The sequence below is a fragment of the Salmo salar genome, chromosome 20 (assembly GCF_965601325.2).
Source record: "Salmo salar chromosome 20, fSalSal1, whole genome shotgun sequence".
NCBI lineage: Eukaryota > Metazoa > Chordata > Actinopteri > Salmoniformes > Salmonidae > Salmo > Salmo salar.
The window spans coordinates 43,592,648-43,608,225 of NC_138310.1; positions in this window are offsets into that span (position 1 = coordinate 43,592,648).

The following is a 15,578-nucleotide window of genomic DNA, read 5'->3' on the forward strand; positions in this document are numbered from 1 at the left end:
TGAGCTCGTCAGTCTGTGTCGGTAATCATGTCTAACGCAGCTTTTTAAATATGTTTTGTGTAGTGGAACTGTATAAGTGTTGCTCTCCACTTTCTGGAGGATCATGTTTTGAAATCAGTGGAATTAGAGTATGATAGGTAAAGAGATGGAGAAAACACCTGTCTCTTACATCTTCAAACTAAGGGCAACCATGGTATGGCATTCCTGACAGGTTAGATGCATGATGATGCATGCATGATGATGTATACAGGTAAGATAGTCTAGCGTCATCTAGCTACATTTTCAGATATTACACATTTCTAATTTTGACAGAAAGTGGTTTAATTTCAAGCTAAAGTGTAATGTTAGCTAGCCAGCTAATGTTAGCTGGCTGGCTCCCTAGCGGACGTTATTATTTGTTCCCCTGAGCCGTTTGCTTTTCTAGTTAGAGCCTAATGTTAGCTAGCTAACATTGAACTTGGTTGGTTAGCTCCCACCACTGTGGCATTGTTGGCACTTTGTTCATTGTTGCTTAACTAGCTAACGTTAACTGGCTGGGTCGTTAGCTAATGTTACGTGAGGTGTGTACAACACCCGTTGAATATGGCCGGTGTCAGTAAACGTCTGCAAAAAAGTGTACTAATTGTTGCCAGCAGAGCTGGTTAGGCTGTTTTCGTGTTATCCAGAGGTAAACAAATCATCGGCCAGAGCGCCAAGTGTGCTCTCCGAGAGCAAAATCAGATTGGTGGGACTAAAGTTTAAGAGGGTGTGAATTACGCTGAATGGGTGTAGACAAAGAAGAGACCTTCACTAGATACCAAAACATTCAAAGGCGATTTACTTTCCCATTGTTCCTCAAATGCAGTGTATGATATACCATGATATACCATTTTGTAGCTCTGAGTCTCTACTTCTTGCTACATAAGACCGAATCCAGGTGGTGAGTCACAAATGTGGAAAAAGTCAAGGGGTCTGAATACACTGTATATGCAGTAGAGGTCTTTACGGGTCCACCCGAACCCGATTACCTGGGGCCAAACCCGGGACCCGAAATTCTGTAGTTGACCCTCGGATCTGGGTCGGGTCTGATTTCATTGTCACGGGTATGTGTAATAACATTATAAACCCGACTGCAGCAGGAGAGAGGGAGAGGGAGAGAGAACATTGTCAATTTTTTTTATTTAACCTTTATTTAACCAGGAATTATTAAACCATGCTTTTGTCACTTCTAGATTAGCCTACTGCAATGCTCTACTTACTGTTAAGCACTAAATAAACTTCAGTTAGTGCTAAACACGGCTGCTAGAATCTTGACTAGAACCAAAACATTTGATCATATTACTGTTAAGGCTAGGGCTGATTTCAAGGTTGCTAACCTACAAAGCATTAAATGGGCTTGCACCTATCTATCTATTGGTCCTGCCGTACATACCTACACATATGCTATGGTCACAAGATGCAGGCCTCCTTATTGTCCCTAGAATTTCTAAGCAAACAGCTGGAGGCAGGGCTTTCTCCTATAGAGCTCCATTTTTATGGAATGGTCTGCCTATCCATGTCAGAGACGCAGACTCGGTCTTGACCTTTAAGTCTTTATTGAAGACCCATCTCTTTAGTAGGTCCTATGATTGAGTGTAGTCTTTCCCAGGGGTGTGAAGGTGAACGGAAAGGCACTGGAGCGACGAACCACCCTTGCTGTCTCTCCCTGGACGGTTCCCCTCTCTCCACTGGGATTCTCTACCTCTAATCCTATTACGGGGGCTGAGTCACTGGCTTACTGGTGCTCTTCTATCTCTCCAGTGGTGTGGGGGCTGTGCTTTGGCAAAGTGGGTGGGGTTGTATCCTGCCTGGTTGGCCCTGTCCGGGGGTATAGTCGGATGGGGCCACAGTGTCTCCCGACACCTCCTGTCTCAACCTCCAGTAATTATACTGCAATAGTTTATGTGTTGGGGGGCTAGGGTCAGTGTGTGATATCTGGAGTATTTCTCCTGTCTTATCCACTGTCCTGTGTGAATTTAAGTAGGCTCCCTCTAATTCTCTATCTCTTTCTCTCATTCTCTTTCTCTTCTCTCGGAGGACCTGAGCCCTAGGACCATGCCTCAGGACTACCTGGCCTGATGACTTCTTGCTGTCTGAGGCTATGGAACCCTGACCTGTTCACCGGACGTGCTACCTTGTTCCGGACCTGCTGTTTTCGACTCTCTCTCTGTACTGCACCTGCTGTCTCGAACTCTGAATGATAGAGAAAAAAAGCCAACTGACATTTACTCCTGAGGTGCTGACCTGTTGCAACGTTTGAACATCTTGACCATGTACTGTTATAATCTCCCCCCGGCACAGCCAGAAGAGGACTGGCCACCCCTCAGAGCCTGGTTCCTCTCTAGGTTTCTTCCTAAATCAAATCAAATCAAATTTAATTTGTCACATACACATGGTTAGCACATGTTAATGCGAGTGTAGTGAAATGCTTGTGCTTCTAGTTCCGACCATGCAGTAATATCTAAGAAATAATCTAACCTAACAATTTCACAACAACTACCTTATACACACAAGTGTAAAGGAATGAATAAGAATATGTACATAAAAATATATGAATGAGTGATGGCCGAACGGCATAGGCAAGATGCAGTAGATGGTATAGAATACCGTATATACATATGAGATGAGTAATGTAGGGTATGTAAACATTATATAAAGTGGCATTGTTTAAAGTGGCTAGTGATACATTTTTTACATCAATTTTTCCGTTGTTAAAGTGGCTAGAGTTGAGTCAGTATGTTGGCAGCAACCACTCAATGTTAGTGATGGCTGTTTAACAGTCTGATGGCCTTGAGATAGAAGCTGTTTTTCAGTCTCTCGGTTCCCACTTTGATCCACCTGTACTGACCTCGCCTTCTGGATGATAGCGGGGTGAACAGGCAGTGGCTCGGGTGGTTGTTGTCCTTGATGATCTTTTTGGCCTTTCTGTGACATCGGGTGGTGTAGGCGTCCTGGAGGGCATGTAGTTTGCCCCCGGTGATGCGTTGTGAAGACCTCACTACCCTCTGGAGAGCCTTACGGTTGCTGCTGCGCCTTCTTCCCCACGCTGTCTGTGTCGGTGGACCATTTCAGTTTGTCCGTGATGTGTACGCCGAGGAACTTAAAACTTTCCACGCTCTCCACTACTGTCCCGTCGATGTGGATAGGGGGCTGCTCCCTCTGCTGTTTCCTGAAGTCCACGATCATCTCCTTTGTTTTGTTGACATTGAGTGTGAGGTTATTTTCCAGACACCACACTCCGAGGGCCCTCACCTCCTCCCTGTAGGCCGTCTCGTTGTTGTTGGTAATCAAGCCTACCACTGTAGTGTTGTTTGCAAACTTGATGATTGAGTTGGAGGTGTGCATGGCCACGCAGTCATGGGTGAACAGGGAGTACAGGAGAGGGTTGAGAACACACCCTTGTGGGGCCCCAGTGTTGAGGATCAGCGGGGTGGAGATGTTGTTACCTACCCTCACCACCTGGGGGCGGCCCGTCAGGAAGTCCAGGACCCAGTTGCACAGGGCGTGGTCGAGACCCAGGGTCTCGAGCTTAATGACGAGTTTGGAGGGTACTATTGTGTTAAATGCTGAGCTGTAGTCGATGAACAGCATTCTTACATAGGTAGTCCTCTTGTCCAGATGGGTTAGGGCAGTGTGCAGTGTGATTGCGATTGCGTAGTCTGTGGACCTATTGGGGCGGTAAGCAAATTGGAGTGGGTCTAGGGTAGGGTGGAGGTGATATGGTCCTTGACTAGTCTCTCAATGCACTTCATGATGACGGAAGTGAGTGCTAAGGGGCGGTAGTCCCTAGGTTCCTGCCTTTCTAGGGAATTGTTCCTAGCCACCGTGGTTCTACATCTTCATTGCTTGCTGTTTGGTGTTTTAGGCTGGGTTTCTGTATAGCACTTTGTGACATCAGCTGATGTAAAAAGGGCTTTATAAATACATTTCATTGATTGATTGATAAATTGAAATGAGAAGTATAGGCTACAAAGACCAAGAGCCAACAGGTAGGCTGCTACTTAATACTTTGAAGGGAGTTGTTGTTGTAATTGTGTAGGATGGGGGAAAGCTCACCCTAGCCTCAATTAGCCAACCCAACTAGCTATGTACTATGTAATCAGATTGGGTCATAAATAACCTGGCTTTGTCAGCTAGAAGTTAGTAACTAGTGCAAGTTGGCTTGGTTGATCTCCCTCCTTCTTGCGCCACTCAGCCACATACACATGTCCCGTGTGGTGTTCAGTTGGTAGAGCATGGTGTTTGCAACGCCAGGGTTGTGGGTTCGATTCCCACGGGGGACCAGTACGGGGGAAAAAATGTATGAAATGTAGGTATTCACTCATGTATGTAAGTGGCTCTGGATAAGAGCGTCTGCTAAATGACAAAAAAATAAAATATATATATTTTTTAATACACACAAGGCATGGCGCCTACTGCTAGCTCCTTTGTTCCTCTCTCCCTCGGTGCATGCATTAACAGCTTCAGTTAATAACGTAGCTAAAATATTTATTTTCTGCTGCTTCCCTCACTTGGATCGGATCAGACTGGGTCTGAACCTGACCGGGTCTATACAGGGCCAGGTCTGATTGTCCTCATGTCTACATATTCTAAAAATGTATTTATTTGGGTAGGGTCCTGGGAGGAAATCGGAACGGACCTGAGAAGACCTCTAATATGCAGCTATATTAGCCAGCCAGCTAATTTGAGCTATATAGCCAACTAACGTTAGGAGCTATTAGCCTAGCCAACCTTGCCAACCAGCACGGCGATGGTTGGCATGCTAGAGCCCTAATACTGGAGACCAGTTTGAACACAACATAACTAAAAGATAACCACAGATCAAAAGAGCAGAAACTTACAGATTAATGGCTCGGTTACCATCAGGGTAAGTGTCAGGGAAAATTGAATAGCTATAGTGAGAAAACTCCATAATAGATAGATTCCAGATGTCAGTCAGCTAGCGTGCTAGCATTAAGCTAAGGTGTAAAAGTAACAAAACTCCCGTAGCCTACATCACAGAGAACATGCCGAGAAATTGACAAAACAAAAAAGAAAACAGACGAGGTACCACCCTTTTGTTTTGAGCCCACGGCAAGAAGGCAACAGAGCCTGCAGTGCTAATGGGTTCCCATTAGATAACACAGCCATGAAGTCCATGAAGAGCATGACGTGTGGCTAACGTTAGGCAGTTTGAGCTAGCTACCGAGCTAGCAGACAAACTCGATAGCACAGAGCAGGTCCGGCATATGACCTTGAAAAATAGTGCATTAGGGGTAGTTCCGAAGACATCCAGAAATAAGTGAATAAATATGTTAAAAAAACAAAACAAACAGTAACTATGTTTGTAGTTATAGGTAACCAGATCGTGATATTTCTAAATCTTTGCCAACACATTGTGTTGTTTTTTTGTTGAGTAAAAACTCATGCTTCCTACCCTTTAACCCTTTTTTAAAATGAGCAATGTAGAACTGACAAAACGAAATGAATCATAGAGGTCTTATAACCTATTCCATTCTAAAGGTAAAAATGCATGGCTAATGTCTGTTATTTCCATATCGGTTATGTAACTATTCGTTAAAAAAACAACCCATTATTGAATTGGGGAAATTATTTCATTGAGATTTTACTTTATTACTCTTTTTATTCACATAGCTACTTACTTTTCTATTGTTCTTGCATTGTCGAGAGGTTAACCTGCAAGTAAGCATTTCATTGCACTGTGTACTCCATGTATATCATGTATACATTGGGATGGAAATGTTATACATGTGCTTTTCTTATAACTGATTTCTGTGTTCTATTCATGTGCTGTTCTAATAACCAAGTTCTGTGTTTTTGCAAGGGACTGATTGAACGAATCCTTGGCAGTACACCCAGACCTTGTTTTGAGAACGAAACAAATCTCAGTTTCAAGGTCTCAGCTTAGAGAGAAGAAGCCTTGTGAGGTATTGGTCTGTCACATGTGATGAACCAGTATTGGTCGGTTACATGAATAAAATAAAATGGTAATGATGAATGAATTATACTAAATCATGCAAAAACAACTTGTCTGTGTATAGCCTTATATAATACAACTGCTGGGACTGCCCCAGTAGAGCTTCTGATTGACATCTGTACTATGGTGCATTGCGTTGGTTGGAACCTCTCCAGTGCGCTGATAATAAAGGATGATTCATTTAAGATTGACTTAGAGCGTCCATGTGTAAGAAATTCCACAACAATTTGGCGTCAATGAACAGGATCAGTGAATCCACCTGTGGAGCATCCCAGTGAAGGTCTGCATGGGAGACACCGGTGCTGCATTCCTTAGTGGGAAAGCGTAAGGGAAATCTGACCAAAGACTACGTGGACCCGCCCAGACCAGACTTTTACTGAGAGCTGCCTGGGGGAAGATACCTGATCTGCGAACTTCTGAGGGACATGTCTTCTGAATTTCAGTAAGTCCATTTAAATGACAAAAAAAATGAAAGCGAGTAACACATAAAAAGGTACCCATAGTCTTATAGAGAGAAGACTATTCACTAGTTTTAAGAGAAGACTAGAGCGAGGGCATAATGATACCATGGAAAGCCCCACTGACAGCTGTCTGTAGGCATTTAGAAGAAATGTCTATGTGGTCTGCAGTATTTTTTCATACGGGGTGTTATGTATATGTATAGCAAGTAGCGACAAGAGAATCGTTGAGGATGCACATAGGGTAATAAGGAGATAACCGAGAGTGTTTGGGAATAGTACTAAGTGAATGTGGTTGTGAAAGTTGTGTGAATATGGAGAGGATATGAACTGAGTTTTTTGTCTGTTCTGTGTGAGCTGATTTTTCCAGTTCTATGTGAGCTGATCTATAACGTTATCTACCTTATCTACAGTAGAGGATAACATGTCTCAAAAATCTCATTTGAGATAACATGTCTCAGAGGATGTCTCGATTAATAACAAGATAACATGTCTCTGAGGGTAACATGACTCATTTTTTTGTGATTACATGAGGATAACATGTTTCATCGGTGGAGTTTGATGTATAACGTTATTATGTATGTGGAGTTATGAAAGAAGTGAGTACTATTCAAAAAATATGGTGTTAAATAGACCAACTAGTCTAGATATCTAAATACCAGTATGAATAGAACACTAGTGTATGAGAGAACTTTGTTAAGGTCATGTAGGAGTATTGTGTGCTTGACTAATTTACTGAACAGGAGATTAGCTCCAGCGTGAAAGCTGTGTTTCGATTTTCTTTTCTCCAAATGCTTTAAATATTGGTAATGGAAATAATAAGAGCAGGAGGGACGATCCAAACTGGGAACCAAGGGGGCTGCATAAAATAATGGCCAATACATATAGTAGGGGGGGTACTGAACCAAACAGAAGATTGGACAAAATGGACAGATGGAGATTTCCCAGCTGACATGACACTGAGCACTACTAAACTGGAGTCTGTGAGAAGCCAACTTGAGCCAACACGACACACAATTAATCTTCTCCTTTCCCCCTTCTGATAACCAGGCGGCGAATCGCATCTCTGCATGTCTGTCAGACATATCAGTGTGGATGACGGATCACCACCTCAAGCTGAACCTCGGCAAGACGGAGCTGCTCTTCCTCCCGGGGAAGGACTGCCCGTTCCATGCCTATGATGACTTACCGTGTTCTCCACTACAGGTTGTCAATTTACCTTCTGTCCTCTCTTCAATCTAACTCTTTGTTCTCTCTTTAATTCTGGGTGATATCCGTCTTGTTTGTTTTATTTCAATTTTTTAAATGTAATGTAAATGAGAGAAAAGAGAGACATAACAATAAAGTGAAAGTGAAGTGGGACAATTTCAGAAAATGGGAGAGAAGCAGAAAATGCAAAACATAATGCTGTAAGAGGACTGATGGTAAAACAAGTGGAACTACCAGAGAAGAAAGAGGAGGATGAAGAGAAGAAGAAGCCGGCCCTTCTCCTAAGGGAACCCTTTCAAGGGGCCCTCCTTGTATCCACCACTGCCAAATCCTCCACCAGCGGACTGAGTTTGTGGTCTCCCACACCTTCAGAACCCATTTGTGCGTGGCCAGGTGCCCGGTGGAGGAGCAGGAGGTTTAGCAGCTGTCGGAAGAGCTGGAGAGAGTGCTGGAATGTAAGATAGAAGGCTACCAGCAAAAACAACAGGAATGGAAGAGAGAGAGAGTGAAGAAGTAAGCACTAGAGGACCTCAGAAGAGAATTGTAGAAATGTAAGAGACAAAAAGAGAAGAGGGAATGTAGAAATACAAAACGCAAATTAAGAAGCGCAAGCAGCAGGAAGAATGTCAGTAAAGAAGAAAGTAGCCAATCCAAAAAAGATGAAACGAGCAGCAGTGAGGACAGCAACGAGAGAAAAAAAAACAGAAAAGTTACGAGAAAGAAGAAAAAGCCTCCCCCGGGAATATATGCGATAATATGCTACCCCAACCCCAATGATGGTGGTGGCATGTTGGAACTGGAGAGACTGTGGGATGTTGATGAAATTAAAGAGATAGTGAGTGATGTCACTGACCCAGCTGATGCTGTAAAGTTCGAAGAAGAGGTAAAAACAATAATCTCCATGTACAACCCCACCACCATAGAAATTGAAGAAATACTCTGCCGCTGTTAAAATGTAAATGGAAGGACTATAAACATATGTGGGATCGCGATGTATTAGTGGTTGATCTTGGTGACCAGCTGGATGCAGTGTTTACAGCAATAAAGGCTGCTTTACCTAAACACACAAACTGGCAGAAAATCCATTCTACCAAACAGGTAACTGATGAAAAATTGAGTGACTGCATGGAAAGAGTAGAGACAGTCTTCCTCCAACACTCAGGCCTGACGCCTGACCAAGACTAATACAGCAACCTATTGTGCCAGGCTGTGGTGACAGCATGGAGACAAGATTTGAAGACCGCTGTAACTTGTATCACATGGGAAACAAACCACTGTCTGATGTAAAGCCATACATACTATTTAATAAAAATAAAAATACAAATTCACCTTTATTTAACCAGGTAGGCTAGTTGAGAACAAGTTCTCATTTGCAACTGCGACCTGGCCAAGATAAAGCAAAGCCGTTCGACACATACAACAACACAGAGGTACACATGGAATAAACAAACATACAATCAAAAATCTATATACAGCGTGTGCAAATGAGGTAGGATAAGAGAGGTAAGGCAATAAATAGGCCATGGTGGTAAAGTAATTACAATATAGCAATTAAACACGGGAATGGTAGGATGTGCAGAAGATGATTGTACAAGTTGAGATACTGGGGTGCAAAGGAGCAAGATAAATAAATAAATAAATACAGTATGGGGATGAGGTAGATTGGATGGGCTATTTACAGATGAGCTATGTACAGGTGCAGTGATCTGTGAGCTGCTCTGGCAGCTGGTGCTTAAAGCTAGTGAGGGAGGTAAGAGTCTCTAGCTTCAGTGATTTTGGCAGTTCGTTCCAGTCATTGGCAGCAGAGAACTGGAAGGAGAGGCGGCCAAAGGAAGAATTGGCTTTGGGGGTGACCAGTGATAAATACCTGCTGGAGCGCGTGCTACGGGTGGGTGCTGCTATGGTGACCAGTGAGCTGAGATAAGGCGGGGCTTTACCTAGCAGAGACTTGTAGATGACCTGAAGCCAGTGGGATTGGCGACGAGTATGAAGCGAGGGCCAGCCAACAAGATCATACAGGTCGCAGTGGTGGGTAGTATATGGGGCTTTGGTGACAAAATGGATGGCACTGTGATAGACTACATCCAGTTTGTTGAGTAGAGTGTTGGAGGCTATTTTATAAATGACATCGCCGAAGTCGAGGATCGGTAGGATGGTCAGTTTTACGAGGGTATGTTTGGCAGCATGAGTGAAGGATGCTTTGTTTGCGAAATAGGAAGCCAATTCTAGATTTAATTTTGGATTGGAGATGTTTAATGTGAGTCTGGAAGGAGAATTTACAGTCTAACCAGACACCTAGGTATTTGTAGTTGTCCACATATTCTAAGTCAGAACCGTCCCGAGTAGTGATGCTGGACGGGCGGGCAGGTGCGGGCAGCGATCGGTTGAAGAGCATGCATTTAGTTTTACTTGCATTTAAGAGCAGTTGGAGGCCACGGAAGGAGAGTTGTATGGCATTGAAGCTCATCTGGAGGTTAGTTAACACAGTGTCCAACGAAGGGCCAGAGGTATACAGAATGGTGTCGTCTGCATAGAGGTGGATCAAAGAATCACCAGCAGCGAGAGTGACATCATTGATGTATACAGAGAAGAGAGTTGGCCCGTGAATTGAACCCTGTGGCACCCCCATAGAGACTGCCAGAGGTCCGGACAACAGGCCCTCCGATTTGACATACTAAACTCTATCGGAGAAGTAGTTGGTGAACCAAGCAAGGCAATCATTTGAGAAACCAAGGCTGTTGAGTCTGCCAATAAGAATGTTGTGATTGACAGAGTCGAAAGCCGTAGCCAGGTCGATGAATACGGCTGCACAGTAATGTCTCTTATCGATGGCGGTTATGATATCGTTTAGGACCTTGAGCATGGCTGAGGTGCACCCATGACCAGCTCTGAAACCAGATTTCATAGCGGAGAAGGTACGATGAGATTCTAAATGCTTGGTAATCTGTTTGTTAACTTGGCTTTCAAAGACCTTAGAAAGGCAGGGCAGAATAGATATAGGTCTGTAGCAGTAAGGGTCTCGAGTGTCTCCCCCTTTGAAGAGGGGGATGACCGCGACAGCTTTCCAATCTATGGGAATCTCAGATGATACGAAAGAGAGGTTGAACAGGCTAGTAATAGGGGTTGCAATAATTTCGGCAGACAATTTTAGAAAGAGAGGGTCCAGATTGTCTAGCCCGGCTGATTTGTAGGGGTCCAGATTTTGCAGCTCTTTCAAAACAACTAAAGGACGGAAAGACACTGAAGAAGGCACAGCTGATGTACTACTCTGGAAGAGGAAGAAAACATCAATGAAATTGTGGTAACTGTGGATACTGAAGAGGCAGAGGAAGAGGTAGAGGCCGAGGGGCCCCTGCTGGAGCTGATGCAAAGACAGACTGGAGCTGTGGGAAGTTAGGGCATTTCCCAAGAGATTGTCCTGAAGGAGGAGAAAATCAAAACGATTGGCCTTCCCCATCTGTTGGCGTACAGGTAGACAACCCATTTGGAAGAGGAGGAGGGCGAGGGTGCTACCAAACATAGGATGAGGTGGAAACAGAAGAAACTAATGAAGAAAACAATGAAGAAGAAGCAGAAGAAACCTGTCAAATGTTAAAATTGACCACCTTGTCAACCCAAAACTCCCTCATTGACATTTTAGGTAATAACCATAAAATTGAATTTTTGGTGGACACTGGGGCCACGGTTTCAGTGTTGAAAATGTCTGCCCTATCTGTTTTCCTCTCAAAGAAAACAATTCGCACAGTTGGAGCATCTGGAATTCCCTCTGAAGAATGTTTGACCTTTCCCATAGATGTGGTGGAAATGGAAACACCAATTCCTATATTCATCTGCCTGACCGGTAAATGTACAAGTAAGAGATTTGATGTGTAAAATGGATTTATCTGTTGCATGTACTGAAGAAAGATTGTCATTGGGATCGAGAGAAAATGGAATCTCCCTCTGCCTAATGAACTGTTACTATGCTTGGCATTTGAATGATCAACATGTCGAGGGACAGCTGAGAGAGCAATCCCTCTATTCCCCATTGCATGCTAACTGGGAAGTTTCTGAACATTTTACATTGTACTGCTGCTGTTCCCTCATTTGAAAGAGACCCTGAATACCAACAGAGATGGTTAAACCAAAAAGTTGAGATAACCATGAATTTGATATACAGAGGAGAAGACTTTGTAGCAGCTGGAGTGTTGTTGACAGATACTAAGAGAAGTCTGTATGAAGTCCCTGGCTCTGTTCACCATTGTAGCTTATCAAAAGCTCATGGAAAGCAATGGAACGATGTGGGTGTTAACGAAACTGCACCAGTTGTGGTCGTTCCAAAAAGCACCCACAGACCTTACAAAACTCAGTACCCTCTTAGCAAAGAAGCTGAAAAGGGTATTATTCCAATTCACAGTTAGTTGAAAGAGGCGCTTTGATTCCCTGTCTGAATTCACCCTGTAACACACCAATTTTACCTATTGGGAAACCAGCTGGTGATTATCGTGTTGTGCAAAACCTTAGAATAGTAAACGATGCTGTACATGCTAGAGCACCCCTGGTGCCTAACACTGTTACCATTTTATCCCAGGTGACTCCAGGTAGTTGTTGTTTTTCACTGATCGATTTGGCAAATAATTTTTTCAGTATCCCTGTGGCTGAAGAGTCACAGGAGTGATTCTTGTTTGCGTTTCTTGCGTTGACTTGGACAGTAATTCCCCAGGGTTATGTTGAATAACCGTTGATCTTTGCCCAAGAAATGGCTCGGAAGCTAGAGGGTTTTGTTGCCCCTGTTGGAAGCATTTTGGTTCAATATGTTGATGATTTGTTGGTTTGCTCACAGTCAGAGGAGAGATGTCACAAGGACACTCAAGCATTGCTGATTGTCTTAGCAGAAAATGGTCATAAAGTTTCCCAAAGTAAAATGCAGTTATGCTGGACCTTATTTAGGTCATGACATTACTTCTGAAGGTCGCACCCTCTCCAAAGATAGATTAGAGACAATTAAAGTTTTGCCTAAACCTGTTACTAAGCAGCATGTCTTTGTTGGGTGTGGCTCGTTACTGCCGTCCTTGGTTGAAAGACTATGCAGAGATAAATACAATCCTGTTATGTTTGAACTATGGGAGAAAGATGGAGGCGAGTGAAATTGTGGTCTGGACGGATGAGACTGAGACGGCATTGGTAAAATTGAAACACACTCTGATGTCCACCCCTTGCCTGGGCCTGCCAGACCATACAAAACCTTTTCATCTGTTTGTTTCTGAGACGGGTGGGTTTATGTCAGCAGTTTTGACACAGTATGATGGTGTGGGATATAGACCTTTTGGTTATTATTCTAGACGATTCAAGGGAAGGGTTTCCTGTTTGAGATCGGTAGCGTCTGTTTTGGCATGTTCTGATATTGTGGCTATGACTCCCCTAACCATCCATGTGCCTCATGCTGTGCACGCAATTATTACACAGGCAAGAATGGCTCATTTGACACCTGCGAGACTGCTAGACTATCAGAACATTCTGTTGACAATGTCCCATGTTTTTATTTTATTTATTTTTATTTCACCTTTATTTAACCAGGTAGGCCAGTTGAGAACAAGTTCTCATTTACAATTGCGACCTGGCCAAGATAAAGCAAAGCAGTTCGACAACATACAACAACACAGAGTTACACATGGAGTAAAACAAATATACAGTCAATAATACAATAGAAAAATAAGTCTATGTACAATGTGAGCAAATGAGGTGAGATAAGGGAGGTAAAGGCAAAAAAAGTCCATGTTGGCAAAGTAAATACAATATAGCAAGTAAAACACTGGAATGGTAGATTTGTAGTAGAAGAAAGTGCAAAGTAGAAATAGAGATAATGGGGTGCAAAGGAGCAAAATAAAATAAATAAATACAGTAGGGGAAGAGGTAGTTGTTTGGGCTAAATTATAGATGGGCTATGTACAGGTGCAGTGATCTGTGAGCTGCTCTGACAGCTGGTGCTTAAAGCTAGTGAGGGAGATAAGTGTTTCCAGTTTCAGAGATTTTTGTAGTTCGTTCCAGTCATTGGCAGCAGAGAACTGGAAAGAGAGATGGCCAAAGGAGGAATTGGCTTTGGGGGTGACCAGAGAGATATACCTGCTGGAGTGCATGCTACAGGTGGGTGCTGCTATGGTGACCAGTGAGCGGAGATAAGGGGGGACTTTACCTAGCAGGGTCTTGTAGATGACCTGGAGCCAGTGGGTTTGGCGACAATTATGAAGCGAAGGCCAGCCAACGAGAGCGTACAGGTCGCAGTGGTGGGTAGTATATGGGGCTTTGGTGACAAAACGGATGGCACTGTGATAGACTGCATCCAGTTTGTTGAGTAGGGTATTGGAGGCTATTTTGTAAATGACATCGCCAACGTCGAGGATCGGTAGGATGGTCAGTTTTACGAGGGTATGTTTGGCAGCATGAGTGAAGGATGCTTTGTTGCGAAATAGGAAGCCAATTCTTGATTTAACTTTGGATTGGAGATGTTTGATGTGAGTCTGGAAGGTGAGTTTACAGTCTAACCAGACACCTAGGTATTTGTAGTTGTCCACATATTCTAAGTCATGTTACTCTGAAACGATGCACAATTCTTAACCCTGCAAATCTTCTCCCCACTGCAGAGGCCAGTGAAGACCATGATTGTGACTTAAAAGCAGTTTGCTTGGCTAAAGCCTCCACCACTCCCCTCAGGTAAGACACCTTACCAGCCTGTCCAATATGAAAGTAAATACAGAATGTCTTGTGGGGCTAAAAAAGGAAACAGAAACGGTAGACTTCTCTGTCACTACCCCCCTCTTACTGAATTAACGAACCAGTCACAGGAGTTTTGCACCTGCAGAACTTAATGAAATATTATTGTTAAACATGATCTACGGGAGTACCCCTGTATGATGAAGTGTCATTGCATTCAAAGCACTTGTGAATGGAACAAGAAAAATAACAAGATGTGCCTCGTCCCTTACCACATATGGAATATTTTGTAACCCAATAAAACAAGTAAACGCTATTGTGCTAAATTATATAACTAAAAATATTTATTTTGAAAACCATCAAGTCAGATAGTGTGAAATCTTTGAAAGATGACCAGGACCTGTACAGTGTTATATTTCCACTTGAAAGTTTGAAGTGTTTTGAGTTTAAGTTAAACAATTTTCTTGAGGAGTTACAACCAGTTTTATTTGTCATACCTAGTTGAATTACCATAATAAAAATGTCACTAGGCTACACTCCAAAATCTAAGTTTTATCTGATGTTTTCAAACCTCAAAAGTGGTCTTCTGTTGAGATAACTTGACGTCCCAGGTAATCTGTTTTGTAGCTCCAGTCACGTCCCACAATCCAAAGTTAATGGATTAGATAAGCACCACATACTTTTTAATGCGCATCTTTCCATTCATTTCGGGTTGAGGGGAAATGGGAATATAGCTGGTATGTGGATTCATCTTGACATTAGACTACTTTAATTATTGAATCTGTTGTTTAATGCAGAATATCTCAATCTGAGTAAGTAAAAATCAACCATGAAAACCTGACACCCATTTTTCATTAGATACTAAGTCAGAAAAATAATATTCACTTCATGCAGCTCAATTTTAAAGTGCAATGAAGTCAATGCAATGATTAGGCTCTATTAAGATGCAATTTAGCATTCATGAATTAAACATGGGAAAAACATGGGAAAAATTGAATACAGAATAAGAAAAACTTACCTCGAGTCTCAGTGCTACTATGTAGACTTAAAACAGCTAGTTGAGGAAGGCTCTAGGACAGTCTATTTGGGCTGCTTTTGTAGAAGCTTGTTGCTGGGGAAGAGTCAAGTTGAATGAAGCCTTTGAAGGTTTTCTGTCAGAAGGCCAATGTAACCTGGCAGTTTTTATAGGCACCTGTTGCATATTCATGACCACGTAACCACAGCCC